This window comes from Passer domesticus, chromosome 3 (genome assembly GCF_036417665.1).
Source record: "Passer domesticus isolate bPasDom1 chromosome 3, bPasDom1.hap1, whole genome shotgun sequence".
In the NCBI taxonomy this organism is placed as follows: Eukaryota; Metazoa; Chordata; class Aves; order Passeriformes; family Passeridae; genus Passer; species Passer domesticus.
Window position 1 is genome coordinate 22,697,305 of NC_087476.1, and position 20,047 is coordinate 22,717,351.

General features: G+C 33.8%; 1 protein-coding gene across 3 annotated transcripts in view; it reads right to left on the minus strand.

Moving 5' to 3' along the window:
- The window catches only part of CSMD1 (CUB and Sushi multiple domains 1), a 1,052,894-nt gene that overhangs the window by 586,778 nt on the left and 446,069 nt on the right, over positions 1 to 20,047 (minus strand). The window lies entirely within an intron of this gene.

Genomic DNA, 20,047 nt, shown 5'->3' on the forward strand with positions numbered 1-20,047 from the left:
CAAAGAACTTTACAACCTGAGAGTAATAGGACAGTAGATTGGACGAATAGGCTACTAAACTAATAGCTACAAAAGAGTGAACTTGTACTATGTCCAGGAGAGAATCCCACTTATGGGAGGTTGTAAATTCACTAAATAAGCAATAAATCCCATAATAAGTCCCACTTATAAAGGGCTCAGTAGACGCAAAAATTCCTTTTCAAATAGAGGTAAAACCCTGTTGAAGCACTGGTGATGAGGTTGTGCTCAAACATTCAACTGTGGATCAATCTGTATGTGATTTCATGAAGGAAAGAAACTATGGGATGCTGGTGACAAGGGGAGTAATTCAGCCAAAACTGAGGTTTGGACTAGGTTTAACACCTGGTATTCTTTTGAAGGAAAATGTGACATTATATAATCTCTGTGAGAACAATGAAACTCAGAACATACTCCTGAAACCTGTCTCTAGCAACTTTTTATTTACAGTAGGATTTAAGTGAGTTACTACACCACCCTGATGAATCAAAAAAATGTCAAGTAATTTTGAATGAGCAACTTTGGTATTGAACAATAAAGCCTCTGTGGGTGGAATTTCTAAAGGAGCCTGGGCAGAAAGTATCAAACTCAGATATAAGGTACAAACGATTAGGTTAGGTTTATTGTTGTAGAATTACACTCTCAGTTCCCAGACAAATAAAAGAAGAGGGTGATGTATATCATTGTAACCTGTCCTAGATAATCTTTCAAGCTGATGCTGATGAAGTGCAACCAATGCCACAGTAGATTCCAAATGACAAATCCTTCCTCAAGTTTGCTTTACCTCATACCAGAGCAAATTATGATGTCTCACTGGGTCTTTGATTAGTCTCTAAAATGAAGTGATGGTGGAATTGTCTTCCTCTCATTACTCATATACCACAGGAGTCCAAGACTCATCCTGCTTACCAGACAAGAGCTCTGTGAAGGTTTCACATTTCAACAGGTTTTTTTCCAGTCCTTCCTTTCTAATTAGCCTTCCCTAGTTCAAGAAAATTCTTTTTAATGTGAAAAATTTAGATCTTATTATTTTGAACAACTTGTTCAAAAGGTAGTGTGTTGGAAAAATAATAAGTGTGGTTTTGACCATATGATAGGTGTGAAGTAATAACTGTCTTGGAAACATAGGAAGTAGATATATATTTAAAGTCGTCATTGATTGTCTCTATGGTGTTTGTCTCTATGTATGTCTAATTGGACTAAATTATAGTTATCAATAAAGAATAAAAATAAACTTCATTTAATTTATCTATTATTATAAATAAATTTCATTAGTAGCAGTTGCTTTTCTATTTCAGCATGAAAATGTAGAGGATGTTTCATTCATCTCACTGATCAGCACTGCTAATGAAGAAGTTGCCCTGTGTACGATTTCGCACATTTCTAAGAGAAAGACAGGCTCTTTGTGAACCACTACGCAGAAGCATTCCCCAAAACACCCCCACTGCATGTTTCATTTTTTTTTCTTTCAGGAATCTAAATACAGATTTTTGTAGGACAGCAGATGCATCTGGTCAGTGTCATAAACTTGCAATGAAGATGGAAATTAATGGTGTGGCCAACAGGGCTCCATAGTGACAGAAGGCCCGCTGGAGATCTGAAATTTGGAGCTCTCTTAAAATATTCAATGCAAGGGTTTCATCATCCTTCTCATACAGCTTTCTGGGATTCTTACCCTCATCATATGATCTTCTGCATAAAAGAATTACTGATCTACAGGAAAGCAAAGGAGTACAGAATGCTGCTGCAGTTACCAAGTTTATTTAGCAGTGCTGGTCAGAAGCAAGGCCATGCCTTGTTTAAACATTGACTTACAAGGATTCAGCATTTATACAGATCACAAGGTCAAAAAGTATCAACTATGTGATAGACTAGAAAACTGCAGAATCTCTTGTTGACATTTGTTTCCTAGCATATATAACAATTCAGAAAGTGGAAAGAGTTTGAAGGGCAATATTTTTTCCAAAGTATTTTTAAAATCCTTTGAGTAAATGAATTTAAAAATCAAATTCAGTTTTGTGCACTTGTTACTCTTATGGCAAAATTTGAAAGGAGTTTCTAGAAACCATATAAAGTCAGAGAAAAAAAATCAGTACTGTAGTGAAAAGGCCACAGCCATATATAAGAGTAAAACAACCCCAAACCATAACAGAGTCCTCAAAAGCACTGTACTGTTTGGAAAAGTACCAATCCTGCTATGCATCCTCTAACCAACACCAAATCACATCGTATGAAATGTGTACTGTTAAACAGCATTAGGATTAGGATGGTTGATTTTTTATAAGAAAATTGAAATTGTAGCTCTTGTGGAATGATATTTAGGATGTTAAACCATTTAGTTATTTTTAAGGAGATGGACTGTATTAATGAAATTGAGAAAACATATGGTAGCAAAACAAGTAACAGAGGTCATGATGAGTGGTCTGTTCTGATTTATTCATTATTAGCATGCATATGTCCAAAGACAGGGAACTGGTAATTTCCCAGAGAAGAAAATATATCTTCAAATATGTTTCGGGGTTTGTGGTTGGGCTTTTTTGTCTTGTTTCATGGGGTTTTATGAGGAGATTTTGGTTGGTTGTTTGGGCTTGGGGGGTTTTTTATTGTTATTGTTTTTAATTCTTGAGATTCTAAATCTTATTTTGACCCCAAATATGTCTCAGAGTAATTAAAGGTAATTCTCAAATTATTCAGGGATATTATTCAAAGTATTTAGTGAATAGTAATAAATCAGGTATTTCAGGTTAGCTTTGAACTCCTTTGGGAGCAGTACATGGTAAGTTAGAATAACTGCTCTTAAGCTGTCAGTATTGCTCTCAATTATATTCACACATGCTAAAAAAAAACATTTTCAACATACACTAACTGTAACATCAAGCCAATTATATAGACAGAGCATTCACTGGAAAATTTTACTGTTTTGCCTCATAGAAGTGTGCATTGGTCACTGTTTTATGACTTTTTTTCCCATTTTGAGCAAAGTAGGTATTTCTTTTAAGTAACAGAACTAATGAGCAAAAAAACCAAACTGGGTGGTTAAAAATATTACAGTAAATGAAGTTACAAAGAAAACAAAATCAAATTATGTTCTACTTTTTTATATTAGTGTAGTATATTTTTGCATTTTTACATCATTAACTGTAAGATGAAACTTGATTTTTAAACAGGTAATTATGTCTCATTTCTCAAAGAAAAAAATTTCATCCACATAACCATATATTATGCCATTTACATTTATTCCTCTAAAAATGCACACAATGTTAAATATTTTCAATTACTTGTATTCTATTTGTTCCTTATTACAGTTATTATCATAGATTGCAATTTTAAAAGCAAACATGTCTGTATGTGGGCAAAAGCATGGGTGCCTTGGAGGTAAACAAGCAATATTACTGCCATACTAGACATCATAAAATGGAGCACAGAGATTCATAAAGATGCTCAAAAGTATTCAGATACCTAATTCAGAAGTAAGAGTATAGCATTTCCATTTCTTTGACAACATATATCAAAGTTTAATATACTTTAAAACTAGCAGAAATCATAATTCTAACTGACATGTTTTCAGAAGTGCTAGCTTTTGCAGATTTTCAGGACTCAGACTTGCCTTTCATCAAAATTGGAGCAGTGTTCTGGTCATGGAATTAATTAAGTCAGCTTTCAAGATACTAACAGATTTATCAGTTTATCATGAGTAACCCTTAATCTTTTCTCTCCTACTTTAGGTTTTACAGTTTCTCATCCAGCTTTCTCTGGAATCTAGCACTACCAGACTGAAGAGATCACTAAACATTAAAGAGATGAAAAGACTTTCAAAGGTCTAATTCACCAGGATTTAGTAGTCGTTTTGTAAGAAAAAAACATATCCTAGGTAAACATTTGACAAGTGTGGCTGTACGTGCTTTCTCTGGAGCATACAATACATGACTAGGGTGCCTCTCTCCTGGGTGACCAAGACTTTTCATGTACTCATCTGCCTCCCAGTCCCAGTTGGGTTTCATAAGTTCACTGTCCTAAAAGTTAAATCCCCAGAGGGACTTCTCACAGTACACCTAACATGTACAGACAAGCTTGAATTCATCACAGCACACAGCAGCAATGTGTCTGGAAGGGAAAGGAAAGAAGGCACAATGTACTCAAGATGTTCAGGAATCACTGTGGGGTTGTAAACACAGCTATGCCTACATACATGAATCTCTCTATAGATCCATTCATGTATCTCATTCAGAATTTTAGCTATCAATTCTTTTTAGTGTTTTCTACTGATTGGTGTAATTGTACCTAATTCATGTGGTATATTCTCTATTATTTCTATAATAAACTGAACCTCATTCACTATATACATAATTAAGGTTCAAACAGCTGTTTCTGAATTTCACATTTCAGAACTGTATACCTAGAGTTTAGTACTTACTACTTAAGTTTCTTACTAAAGCAGGCAAAAAGCCTAATGAGGTCAGAAAGGTCTCCCCTTGCTCACAGGAAGCTTTAATTGACTTGGACTGAGATTGCAGCCCTTCACAGTCAACAATCACACTTGTAAGATCTACTGCATACACACACAACAGCCCAAGTTATGGCACTGGCCTCTACAATCCATGCACACCCAGAACTCGGGCTGTATAAGGGTGATTCCCCAGGAGTACAGTTCTGGGATGCCCACCACCAAGACAACTGGGATGGAGAAAGGTGAAACAGGATACCACAAAATTCATAGGTTAGTGATTATCTCCATCTCCCTCGCTCTTTGTCTCCCTCTCTCATTCACATTTACTGTCAAATAAAAACTCATACTATTGACTTCAGGATATGGTCTCATTTGTACCTTAATTTGGGGAAAGAAATCTCTTAATAATCGAATCATAACAATACTACTATGTGCAGGCAGTTACATTGCACTACAGACTCCCAGATATCCTTCGTTTTCCATTTCGCAGCTATCTTCTTTCAATTATTCTACTTCCCTTCCTGACCAGTAAGAGCATAATTTTTCTCCTTCATCTATGCCATGCTGTTCTTTATTATGCAGAGGAACAATTCAGTCTTTTGAAAAGCAAAGGTTCTACTCGCTATGATAACAAATAATCAGGTTTTCATTAAACATAATTACCAGGAGACACTGTAGGTAGAATTTGCCATTATATTAAGGCCTAAGTTAACTTTGAAATAAATAACCTTTTCAAAAGATATTAAAATACCACCAAAATTGCTTACAATTTAACTTTCCCCATCCAGTTTCCATATCCTTGACTTTCCTAAAAATTGCCTTGTCTTTTTCATATTTCCGAAGTTATATATTGTCTTAAAGTAAGCATACAATCAAGCTGAGTGTGGTTTGAAATACACTTGAAAATAGTGGGCCATTTTAACAATAAAGTTTGTTTGTTTGTTTTTAGCTGAGCTCTGTATGCAAATTAATTTTAAATGTGCAGAACATGTACTGAGGAAATTCAAAAAGAGATTAGCAACACTTGAGAGATGAAGTTAGCAGTTAGTAAATTAATTATCTGAGGATAAAAATATTATGTGACTTAAACTGTGGTCCGGAGCATACTCCACCTCAGAGTTTCTTTCTCTGTTATTTTTTTTAAAGATTAGATTAACTCCTCATGATCCAAATTAATCTAATTCAAGTGAGGTTCTTGTCTCAGATACACCATATTTACTATATCTTCATATAATGCTTCAAACACAGACATGTCATGAGAAATTGTGCCCAATTACAAATATGTTCCTAATATTTAGAGCTGCACTGCATCAAATTTTGAGCACAGCATTTTCACTCAGAAATCTTATGAAGTTCCAAAAAATGAAAGCCTCTGTGTTGGAGTGAAAATGGTTACTGAGGAAGCCTTTATAACTTGTTCTGGTAACATCAGCTAATTGTGGCTGGACTTGCTTCTTAAAGAAGTGCATGTTCTCTACTACTTCACCTGTGAATTCCCCTTTCTGATGCATTTTTTTCTCTTGTCAGCTCCCCAACACTCATTAACCAGGAAAAAACCTTACTTATTCTGATTGACCAATATCAGCATTTTTATCCGGCAAGTCCCATTCCAATGAGCAAAAGAGGTTTTAAGTCTGTAATAATATTACCATTGTTTACAGGCTATGAGACATCTAGATTATTATCCTGTTCTAAAATCCACTGTTAATTCAAGCATTGTAAACAACACTTTAGAATATAGAAGAGCAAAGCAAAGCTTCAATGGCTCTCCACAAAAACAGAAGCTGCCATTATAAAAATTGTTAGATATTACACTTTACAGATTTTGTAAGCATACAGCAGTAAATCACACTGAAAGAGATTACATATATCGAAGGATGCTACCAATGTGTTTTGGTCATGAAAAGAAGGTAAATCAAATATGGCAAGATTTGGAGGATTCAGTACATACATTTCTCTGTGTAGGTATAGAGAAATAAAGAATTCTTCAGGGATAGAAGACTTGTCATGGACCTTAGCAACAGAAAAGATAAACCTTCCTTGTACTCTAGCAGGTTTATATTTTATTTATCAGTTATGGGAATGTCTCCCATCTGTAGCACTGGAGCCACAGATAACATGGTGCTATTGCCCTAGGGCTGCAGTAACCAGCTTTTGCACAGCCCAGGAAAAAAGAAAGAGGCCAAGAACAGATTACTGCAGAAGTGTTATCCATTAAATATATTGTTTTATTGCTTCAATAGTTCATATCATATCCTGACACAAATGTCTAGCATTCACTAGTGTGGTGTTCTCGGTTACAGACACAGCCTCTAAATCACAGAGTTCTAATACACTCTCAAAACGATTAAAATTGAACTATCAATGACTGGATAAAAGGAACAATCCATTAAGTCATTATTAAATCAGGTGCATGTAAAAAGAAGGGTTCTGAGTTTTCGTGTTTTTTTTATTTATTAGGTAAGCCATCTGGTGATTTCTGTGTGCCCTCTTATTTCCCCCATTCCATAACATGTCTCATAACTTCTAATTTACACTAGGTCAGATACTGAGTACCTGACAAAGAATGATGTCAAATACCTCCGTAGCCATACTCCATTCTTTGTGTAACTGGGTTTTTGATAGCACTCTACAGGGAAGGTCACCTGTCACCTTGTCACTAAGAAATCTCAGCAAAATATACCCAGCTGGAGAAATGAGGCAGACAAAAAGCTCCTTTCCCAGCCTACAGGTGACCATTTCCTTCAGCAATATTCTATTGAACCAAGTTTCAACATTAAGATCTTCCAAAGACTGATTCATTAATTATTCCAAAGGTCCTGTGCAAATACCAAAGCAATTCTGTCTTTGGCATCTTGAACAGTTGTTGGAATGGAGTATATACTATCTCAAAAATATCCTCCCCTGTGGTGAACAGAAAGGCACTGTGCAACACTTTTAAACGTTCTGAATACTCTCCAAAATACGTGGATTTTTTTTCCCCTATAACTGTGTGTCTGTAGGAATGCATTTTCTTCCAAAATATGGAAAGGAACCCAAAAGTCCTGCATCCTACCATTCCTCTCTAGGTATCATCAGTAAATATCTTGACATATCTTTTAAAACAAACTACTAAGGAGAAAGGCTGGCGTAATTTTGTTGGTTTTTTTTCTTTTTAATTATAATACTTCATTATTTTTTAATTTTGAGAAAGTTGGTGAGCACCCTGAACTTTTTCATTTAATGGAGAATAATTTGCCTATATTCTGAGTGACTGATAGAGCATAACACCCTAATTTACTTCTTTCTTAATACTTGTAGTATTTCTCTATCTCAATTGGAAGTTGTTGCTATGTGAAGCAGAAAAAAGCAACCTTATTGCAAATAAAGTAAGTGTCAGAATACATTTTGTTTCTTAAAGAATGGATGTCTCTCAAACATCTTTTACTTGTAGAATGTGGAAAATGTATTTTTTTAAATTAAAGGAGTTGTATTCTAAAAATTGATTTGTAAACCACTTAGAGGGAGAAAAATAAGAAGTCATCGCTGATGAGGTTATTAATCAACTGCTTCAGTATAACACAATTTACAAACATACTCTCACAAAAATTGAAAAATGCTCTTGACTTGCTTCTGAATTTCATCTAACAGTGATATCACACATAAGGTCATAAAGGTCATTTAAATCAACATAGCATGAAGTATCTTATGCTATGACATTAGAAGCAATCTTGTAGGACTAGAAGCTTTAGTTTTGGGTGATGGAATAAAAAATGGTCTAATTCTCATGATCACTCTTTTAGTTGCTCTACAAATTCCTGCAAGAGTCAAGTTCAGCTGTTGGGAATATTTTTGTGTATTGTTTGATGTAGAGTTTCACTTGTTTTGGTTTGGTGTTTTATTAATTTGCTTTGTTTTGTAATTTTATTTTTTTTTGCTTTGCTTTGGGGTTTTTTTTGGTTGAGAAAAATTTGCTCAGTTAACAGAAAGACTTCAGAGAAACTGATATTACAAAGTGCTATGCAACAAACACAAGCGAAATGTAGACAAAAACTCCTGGAGTCACATTCTCTCTGACTGATATAACTAAGGCAAATACTGCTGGCTGGGAAGGTTTGTGTAGAATGCTGAGATTGTGTGTTCTTAACAGAACTACTGATATGATACCCTTATTTTTATAATGAATTATATGAAGAGGCACAAATGGAAGACGTATCTCAATACAAGTAACTCCCTAGATTGCATATCCGAGCTAGCTCGTTGGTTCCAGTCTACTAACTGCTCCCTGTGCTGTTCTTAAAGGATATTCCGTCTCAAGTTACAGTAATCCATTCCTCTGATGACTGTCTGTCTTTCAGTGATCAGAAGAAGGTCTCATTCAGAATATCTGCCCTTGACAAGCAGGCTTGAAGAGCTTTGGTGGTATAGGTGCCCAGTTTGGAAAGTAACGTAACTGGCAAGAAAAAAAAGTAATGAAAGGTAATTTTGTCCCTATTTTTTGCTGTACCCTCTCCTTTCCTTCAGATTTGTCACACACCTTTAAACAACTGTAGCACACACAGTATTTGCTATTATTCAGCATCTATGTAAGATATGTGAAAAAAAATGGTTCTTGCAGTCTATGCAGAGACTTATTCAAGTATGGAAAAGATGCATTCATACAATCAATACAGCAATATTTCAAATACAATTTGGAAGTCATTATTGTATAGTCTTTAAGGTCAGTATACTGAATTAGTCGATCTTTTGAGCTTTAAAATTATATATACTCTAATTTATTGTAGTTTGTGCAGAAGTTGAGGCCATCAGAAAGCTGATTCACAAACTTATTGAAAAAAATATGATGTCTCACATTTTTGTTCTGTGGATTTCCCTAGAATATGGTATGAAACCAAGGAAGGATTACACTTGAAAATATTTTGGAGGTGGAAAATGGATTGCAATGGATTTTTGTTAGTTCACAATGAAGGGAAAAATTCCTGTAAGCATGATTTCCCTTAAACTGCAGAACAATGCTCTAAGGAGACTGGTTAGTTTTTCTCTCTGAGAGTAATAGAAGTATTGTGGGGATTAAAAATACTGGTTTTCAAATTCGCCAGGAGGGATTTGGAGGAGAGTTCAGCAGAAGAAGAAATTCTAGAAGCTGGCACTCACATCCTAATTACTTTAGCATATCTAACATTGCCCCTGCAAAGGTACAATAAATGCTGCCAACTTGTATAGAGGTATTATATGAGATAATTGAGATTATTAATATCCTTTATAAAAGGATAAAAGCCAGATTTAAATGTTTGTGTAAGAATAATAATTATTTACAAATGGCTTTTTAATTTTTTTTCAAAAATTCTAAGTCAACCAGATATTTCAGATTTCTTATAACATGTATATGAGTAAATATGATGATTATATTAACAAGACTGTATATCAGTTTCAGATTTGTCATGCACTGAGTGGGACAGACATGTATCTAACAAATGCAAATGTGAGAAACACTGTCTTTTGAACATGACTCATTTTCTGCTGAATACAGTTTTAATACTTTTCACAAATGAGAATGCTTCTGCTGCAACCAATTTATCTCTGAAGCAACATTTTGCATTTGCAGAGTACTTAAAACATGCTAATTCTTAAAGGACATATCTGTAATTAACTAAAGACCATTTCTCTTTGTTGCATAGAACTGAGGCAGAAAAAAATAATTTGTTCATGATTTCGTAGTTAATCAATAATAGATAATAAACTAAGAAATATATATTGCTCTTTCTTATTTACAGTCTAAACTGAATGTATCATACTACCAGTATAATTATTCACAATACCAAACAAAACAATGAAAAAATACTGCTGATATATTAGATTTGATTCTGAGAATATCTTCACGTTTCTTTCTTCAAAAAACAGTAAAACGGCCTTGACTGAATAGTTACTGCCATTAGTATCATTATATGCCAATGAAGAAGCAAAACTGAAATTTAGACAGATGTCTAAGCAAATAAAAAGTAGTTTCTCTTCATCAAACCTACATACAAAAGCAGAGTCAAACATGAAAATTATAGCCAGGAAAGTTTCAAATTTAAGACATTCAATCACGTTCCCTAATCACTGACCCTCCTTTCTCTTCTTTTGTACAGATTAAGTTTATATTCTTCAACACACAAATAAAGAGTATTGACAGGGTATATGGCAAAGTACTCTTGCATGCAGTATCCTATAACTTGGTGATTAATAACTTTCAAATTATTAGTTGATTAATTATTTTCCCTTCATAAACAGTTTTCTTGAGGGTCAGGTCCCACAGAAGACAGAACAGAATTTTACATATCTCAAACACAGTGGTTTGTCCCAGGAAAAAAAAAAAGTCTTTCTCCTACAGACTTCTTTTTGGAATGTCGTTTGTCATTTTGGGATCTGGTTAAACTCAAGTGAAGCCATTTCCAATAAAACATTAAACCATAAGCATTTGTATAACATCTGCAAACAGCCTCACAGCAAACTCGTCACTGACATCCCAGTAAAGATGAAGGCAAAGTTACTGTGAGGGTCATGCTAACTATCAAACAGGCTAGTTATATTTGTTTTTATTTTTTTTCCCCAGTGTGTCTCCTTTTGGCAAATTTTATTAAAAGGTGAAGTTGACAGATGGCCCTGCATCACTTCTCCAGGTAATGAATGTTGTTTCATTGACCTTCTTGTGACCAATGATTCAGGCTTGTCTGCCTCTACCACAGGAAACAAATGAGATGTACTCTATTGAAATTCTACACTTCACAGTTTCCGAACTACTAAAAGTGTAATTTCATACAGGATGCCCTTAGGTTGCCTTTTCAAAAATTGTTGTCTGCAAATTGAATTTACTAATAATTTGCTTCTCTCACAATACTTTAGAAAATCCTTGAAAGGAGAAATAGATGATAAAGCAGAAAAAGAATGATGGTGAGGCATTGGAAATATCTCTACATCACAGGTTCCTAGAGATATAACAGAGAAAGACAGAAAAAAATGTATTATTTACAGTGCTCAGATTTGTCAAAGGAAAATATTGAAGAGAACTCTCCTAGGATAAAGATGCAAAAATGCTCCATAGTCTTTTAGCTTGTCATGTAAGAACTCTGATTATGGAAACCGAGAGAAAGTCTCTAGATCCATGAAGCAACAGCTCATTGCACAAGTGCAGAATAATTTCTTTTCATGAAACTGCCTACAAGTAATCTACAAACATTAATGAAAATTAAATAAAATCATTGAGGAGGCAAATATTCTCTGAAAAGAACTTTTGTCATAAGACAAGACAAATTCAGAGACAATTTCAATACATACTTGAGAAAAACTATTTAAAGGTAACTTCAGCTTTACTGGGATACTTTTCTGCATACTATTGATGCAGGTAATGTTTGACTGGATGTTTTGAATTAGACTCCATTTTTTATCAAGGCTATTTGCAATAATCCATAATCTTCGCAACGAAGATGGAATTTACCTGGGACACAAGTAGTTTGCAGGTAAAATTACCTGGATTTTTTGAGACTTCATGCATTATTTAAATTAGTAGGTCTATCTTTTAAAACTTGTAGAAATATCTAATGTGTTTATTTAAAAATCCGGGCAATGTCAAGTGAACATCTTCAAAAGAAAGAAGTAGTTTAATTTTTTACTGAGATAAATTTTAATTATTTTTAAATTTAAAGATGAGGTCATAATATAGTAATGATATTTATTGACCTTTGGCAACTACTACTCTTAGAAAAAGCAATCTTGGGAGGGAAGGCAAAGGAGACTAAATTAGCATATGGAAACCTGACTTTCTGAGCATGCATGATTTGGCTTATATGTATATGTAGAAAAGACATAATGCATTTCATCTTGAAACTGATGTACAACTTTAAACCTTTTTTATTTCCAGTATTTCTGCTAGTAATTTGTTTTTGTCATATTTATTGTTAGGCAGTAAAGAAGAATGATTACTTTGAGCCCAATTAAGTCTTTTTTGAGTCATCTGAGAATTTGTATTCCTAAAATTTATCTAAAAAATACCTGAAAGCACAGAATTATTACTATTCTTATTCTCTTCAAAAGGAAAATTAGCAGTTGAACTTCCAGATTAACAAACGTAAATTTAAAATGTTTCTCTAAATCCATCTCAATTCTCAATTTTTAACTTTGAGTGTCATATATTTAATATTATATCAGCTTAGTAGTATCCAGGATGTATTTGTATGAAAAAAATTTGATTTCTTACTATGAAAACTCATTAGACACTTTATATTGTGATTGCCAAACCTGACAAGCAGAAAATATTGAAGGTATTCAACACAAACAATTCTGGAGCAGTTTCTGTAACACAAGTTGCAGCATACACCAATTACAAGGATCCAGTTTCATATATATATTCAAAGCTTACTTCGATCCAGACACACCTATCAGCTATACTCAGATGCCAGAAATCACTCAAGTCAGCTGTGGATAAAAGGAACAGTTACAGAATTTTGTATTCTACACCAGAATTTCTAGTGAAAAATCCAGACAAGTAAAACCAGTAGTGACTCTGAAAGAATAAAAGATTACACCATTATTATTAAATTTAACAGATCTAATATGCTTAAATACCAGCACTAGATCACTCTTGTTCACACAGTCCCAGAATGGTTTTGGCAAAAGCCAAACAACTGTCTCCAAACTGCACCCCCAAAGGTCAAGACTTATACAAGCCAAGGAATTACATTAATACAAGCCAATTCACAGAAGGTAATTTCAATGCTGTCACCCTGCTTTGGAAATGGATTCATTTTATGGAAGAAGCCACGTGTACCAGCTGGTCTCAAAACAAGACAAAAGCTTCAGAAATTGTCTTCAGTCTTAGAATCCTACAATCCTAGAATGGTTTGGGTTTGAAGTGACCTCAAAGATCATGTGGAACCTACCCCTCCTCCACCATGGTGGGTTAATATTAATATTCTAATGTAGTAGTATTCAAGGTAATAAGAACTCTGAGGAATTATGAGACAGAAAAGTTCTGGGATCTAGAACAACTTCTAGAACCACCTCTAGAGTTGTTTCCTGTTTGTAAGTCATCCTTACTTAAAGAAAAAAGGATATTAAATTAAAGAAATCTTCAATGATCCACACTGTCAATCTTTAACACAGCATTTAACATTGTTATTGGTACTTCACATTCTAAAAAGTTGACTGGCCAGCTAGCTTCCTTACCTTTCAAAACAAAAGGTATGAAAGAACCTGTCATGAAGCCATGCAAAAGAGATGGATCTCTTGTAATCAAGAGCAACTCCACCCCAGATTTTTACATTCAAAACAATATTCTTAAGCTTCACTTAGAAATCAGCCAGAGCACTGAGAGGAGTAATAATGTGATTTCTGTAAAACTTCTACTTAATGAACAAATCCACAATGGTTTTGAGCACTTAGGGGTTTTTTTTCTGAAGTACAGCATTCACAGTAGATGAAAATTTGCTAAACACAGCTTGCAAGGCTTGAGAAAATGGGATGTGATTTTATAGCTGCAAGCAGATTTTGCAAAGACTCTGAGCTGTTCTTCCTTGATGTCTATTGTTCCCCATATGGTCATGAGGACAGGACCTGGACACTGCTCAGTGGGAGCTTTGAGTGTGGGATCTGATCTGTCAGCAAAATGGGAAATGACAGCAGCAAACACGTGGTCCCTTTGACAGGTAATGGTTATGCCTTTCATGACTTGAGACACGCCTCAGTACTTCTCAGTGGAGTGAGCAGATGCATCCAGACAACTGCAAAGCAATGAGACAGCTGGGTAACCCTGCTGCTCTCTGAACCCCTGGACTAGGGCAGGCAGCACAGCCTTCACAAGAAACTGCCAACCTACATCCAAAACTTGCTTAAAATCTACTCTCTTCTTCAGCTTATCTGCTTTAAGTAGACTTCATTGCAGCCTAACTGTTTTAGAATTGTAATATACAGCACTATTCTCCTTATATGCTAATATATTATACAACTTAGCATGGTTATTAAGTGTTACTTCAGCAAAAGAGCACACAGCAGAAAACCCCAAACACTAAAGTATTTCCTCTACTTCTTAATTCATCATTGATAGACATTTTTTGCTTTCATTTGCTGTAGTATTACAAAAGTGAATGATCATTGATATTCACTTTTCCAAAGAACTATAAACTATTATATACTACATCCTATATGGTACAGAAAAAACATTTAGGACAAGGCAAAAGTTGTCTAGCAATTCAAGTAAATTGTTTGTTTCACAGAAAACTGCAGGATCACACAAAATGCTAACTATCTAATTGAAACTCTCAGTCAAAACCAGAATAATTTGGCTATGTCTGTGCAAAAGACAAATGAGACCACATGAATCATTAAAATAATATGATATAGTACTGCTTGGGCCTAGTTGATATTCACCATAAATCAATAACAGTAATCTTATTCATATGCATTCAGTGCAGTTGATTCCAATAAATACAATATTTAAATGTATTGAGTGTATCTCAATATATGAGATATTTTATGCAAGTATTTTAAATGAGACACATATGTTTCTCTTGCAATCTGTTGAATCTCAAGAAAGATGGATAACCACAATCAATAAAGTAAGATTAGCTCAATTCAATACTAAGAAATATTCAATACTGCTGTCCAGAAGATTAATATCTGGATATCATTCCAGCAGTATGACAAGGCTAAAGTACCAGAAGCCAAGCCCTAAATAAGGACAGCACTGTGCTTTCTGCATTGCTGCTTATGTTGTTATTGATTCTTGTGAAGGACAAACTTTCACAGATTCATTTAGCATTTCATTACATATATGAATTTACAAAACATTTTTTAATATGTGTATTTCTGTGAATTGACAACTACTCTTTTAGTCTTCCACAATTTTACACTCTGTACTATTCAAAAAGTCTATTTCCTACTCTTTTTCAAAAGCTATTCCCCATATTTTGTGAATACAGTATATAAACTATATTAATATGCCAACAGTATAAAACAGACAGCAAACATATTCACCTAAACTAGTAGATAAGCATTTAAGCAACCAGGTACTATGTATTTTACTAATGAGTAATAGTTTACTTGTATACACAGTACATGAAGAAACCCCTTCTTCAGACTTCATCCACATGAACATATTCTAGTCATCAAATAAGTCCCATTGAAGGGAGTTCAAGTAAATACTGTTTAATATTATAAGAATCGGAAGACAAGATTTAGAAGGTAATTGGAAATTTTATTAATTCATTAAATATGCATTCTCACATCTTGGAACTACAAAACTTACCAAATATATTTGATGCTTACCCAGCAATCTACAGACAGTCTGCTAGCAGGCACACTAAACACAGTATTACTGACATATTAACTAGCCTTCTACACTCTTATGAAATTTTTGAAGTGTTTTACCTGTGACTGCTGGTCACACCTGGTCTACTTCTTTAGATGAACAGAAAATACAAACACTAAAAACCTTCATAAACAATACCAATTTCATATAATATTTTGAACACACTGCTACGAGCATTAGAATTCCATTTTTAATAATTTCTGATAATGGAAAGTTTTGGTTTTTCAAATACTATTCCTTTTTTAATACAAATGATTGCACAGCTATCAATTTATATTTTTAAGTTATGTATAATTATTAGTAATCAAAATTATTAATTGACAGTGGCAGGACTTTGACAGAGGAGCCATGTTGCTAATTTTTATTGAAGTCACAGTGGTCTAAAAAAGGTAAAAACAATGCAGAATTTTTGTGAGCTATGGATTTTAACACATGTAGTCTTACTACTTCTGTTTAAGTTTAAATACAGCTTTACATTATCCCAGTAAAGCAAGCAAAGCATAAACACAGCCTTACATGTTACAATGATTCAGCAGCTGTTCAACTGTGCATAGTGTTCTCTGTTACAATATTGAAAATGATATCACCATTCAAGGATAAAATAATTATGTTATTTATGGAATAAGAAATACATAGAGTACTTGACATCCTTCTTAAACATCCCTAGTAATAAGAACTACTGTACTGTGACATTATCCCTCCCTTTTCCCTACAACACTAACACTGCAATTCTGTCAGTACCTGCAACACAATAGTGTTCACATTGAAGGTTGGGTATTGCTCTTTCTGCCAGCATAAAGGAGGATCTGACAGTGTGTATGCTTGACTGTAAAAAAGGCAGAGGGAAGTGGGCAAGCCAAGGGGAGCAGTTTTATCTGTACATCTCCATCCACATGCAGGCTATTGATGAGAAGTTGTGAAGGGAACTATATGACCTTTTCTTACGTAAATTCTGCTTCAACCTCCAGCTCCATCTACTCCCTGCTCCAGAAGGACCTCCAGTTTTCCAAAGACCAGATAAACAAAAGTAAGCATCTACTTGGAAATTTCTTTCATTTTATATCTTATATTTGTCTAGATAAAAAATGCATTAGATTATTAAAGAGAAAACTGTAACTAGGAAACAATGCCTGTGTCTGCTATCATCAATAGGGTAACTATTGCATATTTTAAAAGTAGCATGATAGATGAATGAATTGACAGAATCTGTTAAAACTTTTCCCAAAAAACAAATTTATTTATAAAACAGGAGCACCTGTCAGGAAAGTACCTATTGTAGATACTGGATAATTACACAATAATTACTAAATACACTGTTCAATATAGTAAATATTAATATGCCCAAATAGTTACTAAAAAGCAAAATTAGATGAGCTTTTCTGAGCTATGGAAATCTACTTTTTTTTATGTCGATCTGTAACAATTGCTAGATGGCATTGTAGGTGATGACAAATATTCTAATGAATATTTGAATATTTATGACAGGAAATCACATTTAAAATCTGTGGCTCATTCCACTCATAAAATAACTGTTGTAAGAAAAGGAATTTGAGATGAAGTATCTTTTTCATAAAAATAATTTTTATGTACTTTCAGTTTGTTTAAAAGTAGAACACTGACTATCAAATGTGATTCGACTGAAGAGACTTGGCAGATTTGTAATGGAAGAACTGTCTAGTGCTATGTCTTACATAATTTGTTAAATACTTTATTTATTTAAGAGTAGAATTGAGAAATACTGCAGATTTACCTTCTCAGTTCTATACTGTTTCACTTAACAGTACTTGACATAATTTTTATGTTCGCAAAGGAAGATGAGTGTTGCCCTTGAGTAAAATACAAGTCTAGATTAAATCTATTAGTTTTACAGTGTCATAAAAAACATATGCTTTAGAAATTAATTTTAAGATACATTCTGTCTGCAAATGAAGACAGATCAACAGATTTTAGTTAGCTGGACATCAATATACTTCGCACTGGGTTTTGTTTTCTGAAGATAGCTGAGATTTCATCTACTGTTTAAGCTTGCTGGAGATTTAAGGCTTACTAGTCAAATATGGGGCTCAGTGTCACAAACATTATTTAATGTTCAATGTCCAAACTGAAAAAATATGTCCAAAGTGAGAGAATGAATTGAGAATTGTTATTTACTTCACTAATTGAGTTTTTTAAACATTATTTTTCAGTAATTAAGCATTTTTTTATAGCATATATGAGGAACAACATTTTTCTGCTTTAAAAAATTACTAGTAAGACCCTACCCTACATATTTGATTCATAAAGTGAAGGCCTTAAGGAAAATGCTGGGTATCATTCAACTCAAAACACAGTCAAAGGATCTGCAGGACTGTATCTATAATAGGATTCAAAATATATTCTAATCACAGAGGAAATAATCACCCAGTGGGATTCAGCTCCTATTTTAATTATAGAAAGAATGCTTTTACAAGAATAGGTTGTACTGAGCCAATTATATCATACAGCACACTTGGCTCAGTTTCATATAGATTTCACATTAAAATAAGCACTAGTTGCAGTGCCTTGATATATGCAGTCATTTGTACTTCATGATATGTGCCACAGACTATTAAGCATCCCATAGGGCCTCTAGAATTGCTCAAGGAGATGCCTTATAGCAAATGGCCATAAAAGAAAGAAAGAAAGAAAAAGTAATACTTTTATCTCAGTATGAAATATGAAAGGTCATTAAATATGTATTATCATGGACACAAACTGGAAGAATGTCTCTCAACCTGATTTCCAAAAGAAAATACGTCCAATGCTACTTACTAAACAGATAACTAGGAAAAAACAAAATCCATTGAAGAATCATGTTTATCATGATTAATAAAGCAATAAGCAATTAATTTTTCAGGCAGAAAAAGAAACCCTAATGGCACCAAGAAGTATGAGCTTTGGTTTTCCTAGTCTTAGGTATCCCAAGAGGATCCAGAACCGAAACATGCATATATAGGAATGTTCATCTGCCTTATATATTACAAGTCTGAATCTCTGAGAGGCTGAGCAATCAGATTCTTTCACAGCATCTCATTTTCCTTTCTAGCTTGGCTTCTATCACACATTCTATGTTCACTCACTTGTATCACAGCTCATAGTCTGCAGGAAGTATTATTTATACTTTTAATAAAAATCAGTATGTCAAAAACAGTCTTAATTATTCTGAAAAAGATTTTTGAAAGGATCACATATAATTCTAACAAAAAGAAAGGAAGATATGCCTGTTGAATGAAATAGTTGTAGCAAAATAAAGGTCACATGGTATTTGGCCAATAAAGAAGGCAGAATAATAGTTACTCTTTTTCCTTTCCTTAGATTTCTTTAATCTAATATGCATAACCACCACCATTTAACAAGTCTCTGCAAAATAGGTCATTCTGCAATACACTTGGGAATGGATGTATCCCACCAATCTTTATAAGCAGCTTATAATTCTAGCTGTCAGCCACATCATATGACTCTTGAAGCTTCATCATGTGTTTAGTTTTTCATTGTTTATGTTTCTTTGTTTGTGAAGGCCAAAATGCACATTTCTTCTCAAGTTCATTCTAAAGGCACCATCATTTGAAGCACAATCCTTGAGGTGATAAGATGATAAACTGTCCCTGTTACACAAGTCACACACTTCTAGTACCACTTCCTGATCATCTTGAGTTTGTTTATATTTAAGGCATGCTTGTAGGTATTCATACAAATACATAAATGTCTAATGCATGAACACTTACAGCTAATGGCAAATAGAAGGATATTCAATTCCAAATATGATATTCAGTTAAACTTGTTTAGCTTCTTCTTAGAAGTCACATTTCATTCTATAATCACAAAGGGAATGCAGACACTTCATCAATTTCATCAAAAATAGAAGAAAGATATCATGTATAGTGAAGAGTTTATTAAAGAAAAATTGAGAAAAATTTTAATTCATTTATTTAAAATCAGATTTTTTGAAAAATATAGTGATAAAACTAATTTTTGACTAAAGGATTAATTCTGGTTATATTTAAAAGACTGTAACTTCACAGAAATTAGAATAAAATCTGGTTTGAATGGAAGACAATCAGCCCACCCTAGGTTTGCCTCTTCATGCTGTTGCTACAATCAAATTACAGTTTAAATATCACACTTTAAACCAGTAATTATTTGAATAGAATATGATATTTGAAAAGCAAGTCAACAGAGATTTAAATGGAGACCCTCTAGAAATGTGTGTTTAATAAAGTTTCAGAAATAATTAAATATGT